General features: G+C 39.8%; 1 non-coding gene across 1 annotated transcript; it reads left to right on the top strand.

The window, feature by feature from the left end:
- The first annotated feature begins 1684 nt into the window (after positions 1–1684).
- On the top strand, positions 1685–1791 carry LOC120259792. Its single transcript, XR_005536342.1, has one exon. It is a non-coding gene; the product is annotated as a small nucleolar RNA R71 (small nucleolar RNA).
- Positions 1792–9750: the final 7959 nt, after the last annotated feature.

Here is a 9750-nt window from a genome sequence, read left to right as displayed (position 1 = left end):
ACCAAGCATCATTACTTCTTCATTGCTCTCCTCTTGGTCGAACAAACCTTCATACGGATCCGGGTTGAACATTTCCTGTATATATTCATCAACAATCTCTTTAGTAGTGTCTAGAAAATACAAAGTGTCATTAAAATCGAGAGAATGCCGCATGGCTTCAGCAAGGCGGTAAGTGAACTTATCGTCTCCGACTCTCAATGTGAGCTCTCCGCCGTCCATGTCAATTAATGCTTTGGAAGTCTGCAAGAACAGTCTCGCAAGTTCCAAGGGTACATCTACATCCTCATCGACATCTAGCACTACAAAGTCAACCGAAAAAATGTACTTGTCCACCTTGACAAGCACATCTTCAATGATGCCTCTCGGATGTCGTACCGTTTGGTCCGCCAATTGTAAAGTCATCCGAGTAGGCTTAGGCTCACCCAAGCCCAGCTTTTGGAAGAAAGTATATGGCATGACGTTGATACTTGCCCCTGAATCTGCCAATGCCATTTCCTCACCTAAATTGCCGATGTTACACGGAATAATGAAGCTTCCCGGGTCCTTCTTCTTGTTCGGCATGTTCTTTTGCAACACCGCCGAGCATGAAGCATCAAGCACCACTAAAGCACTCTCCTCCAAATTCCTCTTTTTGGTCAATAGGTCTTTCAGGAACTTTGCATACTTAGGCATTTGAGCCAAAGCCTCAACAAAAGGAATGTTGATGTGGAGTTGCTTGAACAAACTCAGGAACTTCTTATACTTCTCATCCCCTTGGTCATTCTTCAATCTAGAGGGATAAGGGATTCTTGGCTTGAAAGGTGGGGGTGCCACCTCTTTCTCTTTGTTTGCTCCCTTCTCAACCTCTACAACCTCGGGTGCGTGTTCTTTCGGCTTCTCACTCAGAAGCCTCCCTTCAACCTCACGACCGCTTCTCAAAGAGATCGCCTTCACATGTTCTCTCGGGTTTGTTTCCGTGTTGCTTGGTAAACTCCCATGTGGCCTTTTGGAAAGAGATTTCGCAATTTGTCCCACTTGATTTTCAAGGTTGTGTAAGGAGGCGGTGTGATTGCGAAGTATAGCCTCGACTGATTCAAAACTTGTATTTGCCGATTGAACAAATCTAGCCAAGTGCTTCTCCAAATCCGTCATTCGGGTTTCCAAGCCTGAAATTCTGTTTTCCACTTGAGGAGCTTGTTGTTGTTGTTGGAACCCCGATGGCCCCATGGTCTTCTGTGGTCCTTGATTACTCCATGAAAAGTTGGGATGATTCTTCCAATCTGAATTGTAGGTGTTACTGTATGGATTCCCTTGAGGTCTCATTCCATTACCTACAAAGTCAACATTCTCAACTGAAGAAACATCACCAATGACGATTGGGCAATCGGAGGGAGCATGTCCTCCACCACAACCAGTGCAATTGGTCACAGCCGCAACTCTATTCGAAGCTATAAGATCTAGCTTCTTACTCAAACTCTCCACTTGGGCCGCCAATGAAGTTACCGCATCAATTTCATGGAGGCCGACCACCTTTTTCTTCTCCCTAGCATTCCACTAGTAGCTATTTAACCCCATTTTCTCAATCAATTGATTAGCTTCGTCGGGGGTTTTGCTACCTAAGGTACCTCCTACCGCCGCATCCAACAGTTGCCTTGTACTCGGGTTCAAACCATTGTAGAAGGTTTGAACAATCATCCACTCTGGGAATCCGTGTTGCGGACACTTTCGCAGGAGTTCCTTGAACCTTTCCCATGTCTCAAATAGAGACTCCAATTCCAACTGCATAAAGGATGATATCTCATTCCTAAGCTTTGCTGATTTTCCGGGAGGGAAATAACGGGCTAGAAAAGCTTCTACCATCTCCTCCCATGTATTGATTGATGCTCTAGGTAATGAGTGTAGCCACTGCTTCGCTTTCCCCTTTAAGGAAAATGGGAAGGCTCTCAATTTGATGGCATCATCAGTCACACCATTTATCTTCAGCATGTCACACACCTCGAGGAAGCTCTCTATGTGACTGTTTGGATCCTCATCGGCCAAACCGTTGAATTGTGCGAACTGCTGTAGCATATGGATGAATGACGGCTTTAGCTCGAAATTCTGAGCTGTAATTGGGGGACGCACAATACTCGATTGTGTCCCCAACACTGAAGGTATGGCATAATCATATAGTGTTCGTTGTTGCTCATTTTGTTCTTCCATGTTGTCAGATCCTTCTACTTCCAAATCAGCTGGATTAGACTGTTCTTGTTCAGGTTCTTTCCCTTTCCTTCGAAGTGTACGTTCAAGCTCAGGGTCTCCTTCAATCAATATTGATGGATTCCCTCGGGTCATAACCTGGAGCTGCACCAAAAATAAAGAATCAAAACGATGATAGAATAAAAAGATATGAAATAGAATGTGTAGTGAAATAGCTAAGAAAACAAAGTGCAAAGTATCTCTAAATGCCTAGCTCCCCGGCAACGATGCCAAAAACTTGACAAGGTCCCCTTACTTATATCCCGCAAGTGCACGGGTTTGTCGAAGTAATAATCCCGGATGAGCGGGGTCGAATCCACAGGGAGTAGGGAGTAAAGACACTTAATTTGATTCTTAGCTATGTGGAGTATCAACAATGATAAGTGTGGTAATGATTCAATTCTCGAAATTAAAAAGCAACAAGTAAGAGAGCAAAAAGTAAGGAGGAGGCAAGGCAATCGATAAAGATGGGGTACTCGGATGATGCTTCACCTAGGATAATCGCTTCAAGTGCAGGAACTCTCTATTATGCTTCCTAATCAATGCAATGGTGAGTTGTGAAAATCCTTACATACATAGTCCCAAATCTAAGGTCAACTATGCCTAACTCTATACATGTCCCGAAGGAGAAATCGAATAACCTCAACACCTCGCACTCGCATAGAGTTGCAATGAGCTCTAGGGATTCCAAGTGATAAATCTCTTCCTAAATTTAGACCTAACCCTTTGGTCTAGGCGGAAGGTCCCTAGCCACAATTAAGCCCTAGATACTAAGATCACCTCAACGCTTCACTCCATTGCACGCGCAACTAGGCCCCAGCGGAGGTTCATCCCTTAGACCATTCACTCTATTATGGCCGCAAAGAACTCGAGGAACGGAGGTAAAATCTATCACGTCGGAGGGGAAAGGGGACGCTCCTGTACCTCTCGACTCATCCTCTCAACCCTCTCCAACCTAGCTTTGTCTAACGCTCGTGGTGTGTCACTCACTCACAAGGTTACCAACAAGAACTCTCAACCCTAGTGTCACTCTAGGGGAAATGTTCATACAATCAAGTATTCAAGGTTCGAACTCACAATAAACATCAATTTATTGAAAGCATAATAAAGAAGTTCAAAGAAACGAATACATCCTAGGGTTCACAATCACCCAAGTACCCACTAGGGGTTTAGCTCTCCATGGAGCTAAGTACAATCAAAGAAATCGAATGTAAAAGCAATGAATCCATAAAGAAACCCCCTTGATGGTCCTGTCGATGGTCTTGTGGAAAGTCCTCTACTCGTCGTCCAAGGATTCCTTGGTCCGGTATAAGATACGCCTCGATCGAAGCTCCCCTACCAACTTTCTTCCTAATGGAATCACGATGTCGGAGCCATAGAACCTCTCCAAAACCTTGGCCAATATCCCTCGAAACCCTAGCCGAAGCCCTCACGTAAGTTGGGGAAAAGATGGAAAAAAGAATACCAAAATCGGGGCTGAATCGGCTTTAAATAGGGCTGGAATCGGGCAACTCCACGGGCGTGGATGGTACACGCACCCGTGGAGAATTTCCACACGGGCGTGGATAATGTCCACACGCCCGTGTGGATTCTCTGTTTCTCTGATTTCTCGGCCGACTATGAACAGTGCTGCTACAGTAATTGCTACATTTCTCTGCTACAGCCTTCGACCTGAATAACTTCCCAATTCCATACTTTCATCGGGGTAACGCAAACGGGCACACGTTCACGTCGTGAATCACTTGCTTCTTCAATGATATATATGTTGGTGGAGTTCCTGTTCTTGTATGCATAAGACGGAATGCTCGAGTGTGACTCCTTTGTGCCCCTCCAAATGGATGTGCTCACTCGAATGCGAGGAGGTTGGCACACACTCTAGCATCTCACACCTGTCCTATGTCTTCGTGTTTAAACTTTAGCAAGATCTCCTCCAAAATAAGTGCATTATGATCCATATTGGCCTATTTCCTTCATACTCGGCCTCACAGCCCTATCTGTGTAAAAGTAACATAAAAACACACATATTAATGTAAAAACCTGAGAAACATAATGCTCAACATAAGGAATGAACGCTTCGCATTCATATCGCACAAGCACTTATCAATATACTTGTCATTATTGTTCAAAAACATTCACTACACCAATTTTCAGTTAGAAACAGTTTAGTAGAGGGGGTTTTTAAAAACCATCTCCATAATTATGTTATAATTTTTTTTAATAAACTTAGAGCCGGTTTACAAAACCACCCTCAAATTAAAAAAAAAAAACAACTTTCTCTCCCCTCTCTCTCTCTCTCTCTCTCTCTCTCTCTCTTTCTCTCTCTCTATCTTTCTCTCTCTCTCTCCACTCACTCACTCCCACACAAACATCACTTAATCACTGACACAATCGCTGCCAGGTGTTGATCTTTGCCGCACCGCCGGGCTGTCGAGCACTCACTCACACGATCGCCATCAGGTGCTGATCTTTGTCGCACCACAGCAACGAAGCACCACCACCGGTGAGTCCTAAACCATGGCTTAGTCCTCCCTTCTTCATTTCCTCCAGTCTCGGGCCAACGCTGAGGTGCTAGAACTTGTATGGTGTTTAGATTTTCACTGCAAACTTGATTTGAATTTCCTTTTAGTTTGTATGTGATTAATGTGATTTGATTTTGAGGGACTAAGGTTTAATTCATTGTCTTTGTGTTTTGTTAAGTTAGATCCTAATTTTAGGGATTATGTGGGTCTTGATCTCTGAGTCAGAAAAAGGGTAAGGTTTTTTTCTTTATGCCCTTAGATGTCTTAGTGGTTGATTAGGTCAAGTCCTTTGTTACGGGTTTTTTTATGAATGTGATGTTTGGGTTAGTGATTCTAGGTTTTTTTTTCCTTCCCCATTTTTTTTAGCTTGATTTTGTTATTGTTTTGAGTTGTCATGTGATTAGATTCCATAATGGTTAGGTTGCTTGTTTGGGTTCATTATTTCTTTTGTAGTTTTCAGAGTAATGCTTGAGGGTAGTGACCATTGTTTTTTCTTCTTGTTGGCTTGCTTTATTTGTTTTGTATTAAATGTTTGTAAAAAAATCATTGCTTAAGGGTTGCAATTGAACAAGGATCTACAAGTAATGACTAAATTTATTCTTCTTTTTCTTCTTCTTCTTTGTATTGTTTGTAACCAAATCATTGGTTTCAATTGTTCTCTAGTTAAGATGTAGCTATTGGTTTGATTAAAGTTTAGTTTGAATATTAATATAGGGTTCTTGAGTTGCTTGCAAGTATAATATGCTAACTAATTTATAAACTACTATTGTTGCATATAATCAAATTATTCAGGAATAATTTTGATGGTGAATCATTCCAATTATTTTCCTATATTAATACTTTCACGTGTTGTTTTGAGTATTGTCTTATAATGAAAATGGCTAATGGCTTAATGGCTCCCTGTGTCTATGGAGTGGATGGGGTTGTTAGAGCTTTCATGTTCTATTTTCCTATCTTATATTATAGCTAGATATAACCTCCTTTGTTTGATGGGGTACATGAGGTAATATGTTATTATTGTGAGCTAGATCTGAGATAGGACTTGTTGGGGGAATGAGTATAATAAGAAAATTGATTTTGCTGGATTATTTGTGTACACAAACTGGGTTGACTGAATCTTCCTGTAGCATACTACCTGTATTGATTTCAATTTTATTTGTTTTGCTCTTGGCATATTGATAAACGTCTAAAAGTATGTATTTTGCATGTATTTGTTTTGTATTATTCTTTACATTTATTTGTTGAATCGATGCCCTTTTGGTCCAAATTGTGTTATTTTTATATTTCAGGCCTAATAGAAGCCCTGGGGGTCTTGACGACACGATTGGGGATGATTTCGGCATCAAAACGGCATTTCTGAGCCCAGGATTATTGTAGAACAGTACTGTAGCGGTTACTGTAGCGGTTACTGTAGCTCATTACGGGCTTCTCGGCAAAAAACTAGAAATCCCAAGGGGTTGGCATACGGCCGGCATACTGACCCGTTTACCCATCGGGATCTGGGTGTTTAAAGCCTTTGAAGGGGCTACTTTTGGGAAAGGAGGATCATCTTCTTGGAGAAAAAAAAAGCTAGGGTTTGAAAATCACTTCCACATCACCTTGAACCCGAACTTTAGCAGGGCAAAAAGGGAGGAAATCCGAGCATTCCTCGGCAGGGAGAGCAACATTTAGCAGGATCCACTTCAAATACTTGATTGCTTGGAGGTTGAAGACAACGGGAAGCCACCCCTTAGAGTGGCATCCTCGGAAGGTTTTCTCAGAGGATTCAAGCGTCATTCGGTCTTCACCTTTTGAGGGAGTGCTCCTCATATTTCTTTTAGTTGTTTGTATGGATTGTTTAATTGCTTTGTTGAACATGAACAACTAAACCCCCAAGGTCACCGGATGTAGGTGAACCTTGGTGGTGAACTTGTGATGTTTTGGATTATTTGAGTAATTTATGGATGATTGGCTTGTTGTGATTCTTGTTTGGTGTTCTTGATTGTTTTGGTACATTTGATCGAGTGATGTATGAAATTCTTGGTAGCACTTTGTAGCATGACCATTGCCTTAGTGCTAGACTCCACCAAACTTGGATGGGATTATTGTATAAATACGCAGTGACCATTGGGTATTTGTACCCCTCCATTCCTAGGGTTGAAAACTACTAGTGTTTCTACCCTAACTTGAGAAAACCATCATTCTCCTTGCAACCATGTGGGATGTTGGGTGGAAGAAATTCCTTATTCAACACTAGCATCGGGTTAGGGGTCAATTGCCATGACCATCAGGTTGACCTAAGTTTTGGTTTTCTCGGTCCAACTAGCCACATGCTTAACTTCTCAAATATCTTACTCACTTAAGTAACCCCCTTGGGGATCCACATCCGTAATCGTTTTCCAACCTTGAGCATTTCCTGTGTTTTGATTTTGTCATATTTCTTTAGAATTTCTCTTGCTTTTCATTTCGCTTTCATTTCTTCTTTTTTTTTCTCTCTTGAATTGGAATCGGTGAGCTAAACAACATGTTAGAAGTGAGTAAAGTAGCTCCTCAGGCCCCTTGGGAATACGACCCACTTGTACGTACGCTAGTGGTTTATTACTTGATGACCCCGTGCGCTTGCGGGTGTTCACACTCTGTGTCGATCACATATAGAGATGGTTTAGGATTTTCAACCCAAAACTTTACTATTGTTCTGATAGCACTTCTAATTTTATTTTGCTTTGCCAAATTACTTGGAATTATTAAAAAAACTTCCTTCTGTACAGACTGTGCTACGCATTTGGGTGATGAAATTTTAAGGTGCTCTCCTACGTATTAAATAGATTGCACTTTGAACTAGTATTTCATAAAACACAATAGTTAGTTAGAAATAGTCTTTATCCATGGGTGCATTGCTGTTATGGTCATCATTTTAATATCTTTAGAGCTCATTCAATAGACAGCCCATTGAACAGAATTTATTTTTATTTTTTTTGGGAATATTGAGCACGTAGCTGGAATCATGCATAGATCACAAATAATCAAATTGTTGTATGTTGCATGCACAAGTTATCAAGTTTTTATGTGTTGCATGCACAAGTTTTTCAAATGTTGAATGGCAATTTTAATTATTTGTTGCATAAATCTCAGCAATCCTGTGGATTAAAGGAGCAATGGTTCTAACTAATGTTTCCTTTTTGAGGCAGAAGAAGAATAGGTCCAGCTAATGTGTGCATTATTTTTTCTTTAATGTACTTCTCTAACATATGCAAATATTTGATGCATGTACTTTATTGTGCTTTATTTCATGATGCAGGAATCAAGTGTTCCCATAGTTGCAACTAGTAAACTGAGTGAGAACATTAATAAGCTAAAGGTAGCTACTCAATTGAGATGATCTTTACATAATGCCAGATTTTTCTTAATTCGGAAATAGAAATTTGTGAAATGGAAAGTTCTTTATGACATTCGTAAAGAAAAATAAAATAAAATGGTTTAACCGAGAAGTAGCACAAAGGATCAATTGCAAATCTTGTTCAATCATATTTTTTTCCTGGGAAGAGGAGCGGGGCGAACCCACTAGAGACCCCAGGGACGTGCACAAGCCTCGGTGGAACAAGTGGGGACGGGGCCGTGCTCACGTGGATGCTAGAACCACCCGTACACAACCACTATTCACAACTCCCAGAAATGTGCCCTCAGCCAAGAATCAAACTCTCACCACTCGGTGAGAGCTCTATCGGCGACCCGTATACCAATAGACCCGGAAGGTCATTGGCCAATCATATTTTTCCTTTTACTAAAGTTACCAAGTTTGGTAGATGGGTGGCAGAGACAAATTGATTGGATTATACTCTTCTTGGCTTTTCTGAACAACGGAATTAGCTACATGTTTGTTGATGTTCATATAAGAAATTTTTTTTTCTTTTTCTGTAGAAATTGTGATTTTTCTATTATAGAATAGCATCCTGCTACTTCTTTGAATTTGATTTTTTTTTTATTCTTGCAAATGCTTCTCTCCTATGACAACTTATTTTTATTAGTTAGTTTTCTTAGGGATACAATGTTTTTTAATTATTTGTTGTGATATGGTTTTATATTTTGACAAAGTACTTGAAGGAGAAAAAGCGGAGCTTATTTTGATTACTGCTTGTCGGAATGGAAATTATTGAGGATTTTTATAAAATTAAATGAGTGTGAATAAGTTGTTTTGGATAGTTGGTATTGATTTGTTAGCTCTGTTTAGATCCAAAATTAATGGTTATGGGTTTTAGTCAAATGGAATGTTGTTTTGAAGTTACTGCAGCTTCCTAAAATTTTCATTTACACTTGAAATTGTGACCTTCTTCTATTTAGTGTCTGCCTTTGTCACTTCTTTCTTGCATGTATAACAACAAGTGGAGATCATAATGATTCCATATAATTCTTAATGTCATGTTCCTTATGGTTACTGGAATAAGAAAATTGTTGTTGTTAATTGACTTCTTTGTTGTAAATTGCATTGAGTTATTTGATTCAGAGCTATGTGTTCTTTTTTCTACATGTAATGTTTACTTTACTAATGAACTTATGATTTTCAGACTGTTTTCTCATGCTAAATATGTAATGTTTATTCATATAATTTCCTCAGATGTTGTCTCATATATATATAAACAAATGTGTATTAGTGATTTTAGGTAAACATCAACAGTAAAACAGTAATACGCATTGCCATTTTTTTCTTATCATTTCCAGCTCTTTAGAGTTACATATCTCGGACCTTTTGGCCGTTTTATACATAAGTCATTGGATTCTATTTTAAAAGGGAAGAGAGATAGTAAGGCAGTAGTTAAGAAGACATGTATCTTTTTATTTCTGATATAAACACTACATGAAGTATAACTAAAATCTCCGCTATAGTTTAAAATAATATGGTTTTATAAATAGCAAGTTCTAGAATGGTACTGAAAGAGGTAGAAAAGATATCAATGGACACTATGACTGCTTTTATTATTAACAAGTTAGCAAATGATTTCTTGTCATCGATTAAAAAATGAATGGCTAGTCCAAGAGG

This window comes from Dioscorea cayenensis, chromosome 4 (genome assembly GCF_009730915.1).
Source record: "Dioscorea cayenensis subsp. rotundata cultivar TDr96_F1 chromosome 4, TDr96_F1_v2_PseudoChromosome.rev07_lg8_w22 25.fasta, whole genome shotgun sequence".
NCBI classification, from domain to species: domain Eukaryota; kingdom Viridiplantae; phylum Streptophyta; class Magnoliopsida; order Dioscoreales; family Dioscoreaceae; genus Dioscorea; species Dioscorea cayenensis.
This window is presented reverse-complemented; position numbering and strand designations above follow the sequence as displayed.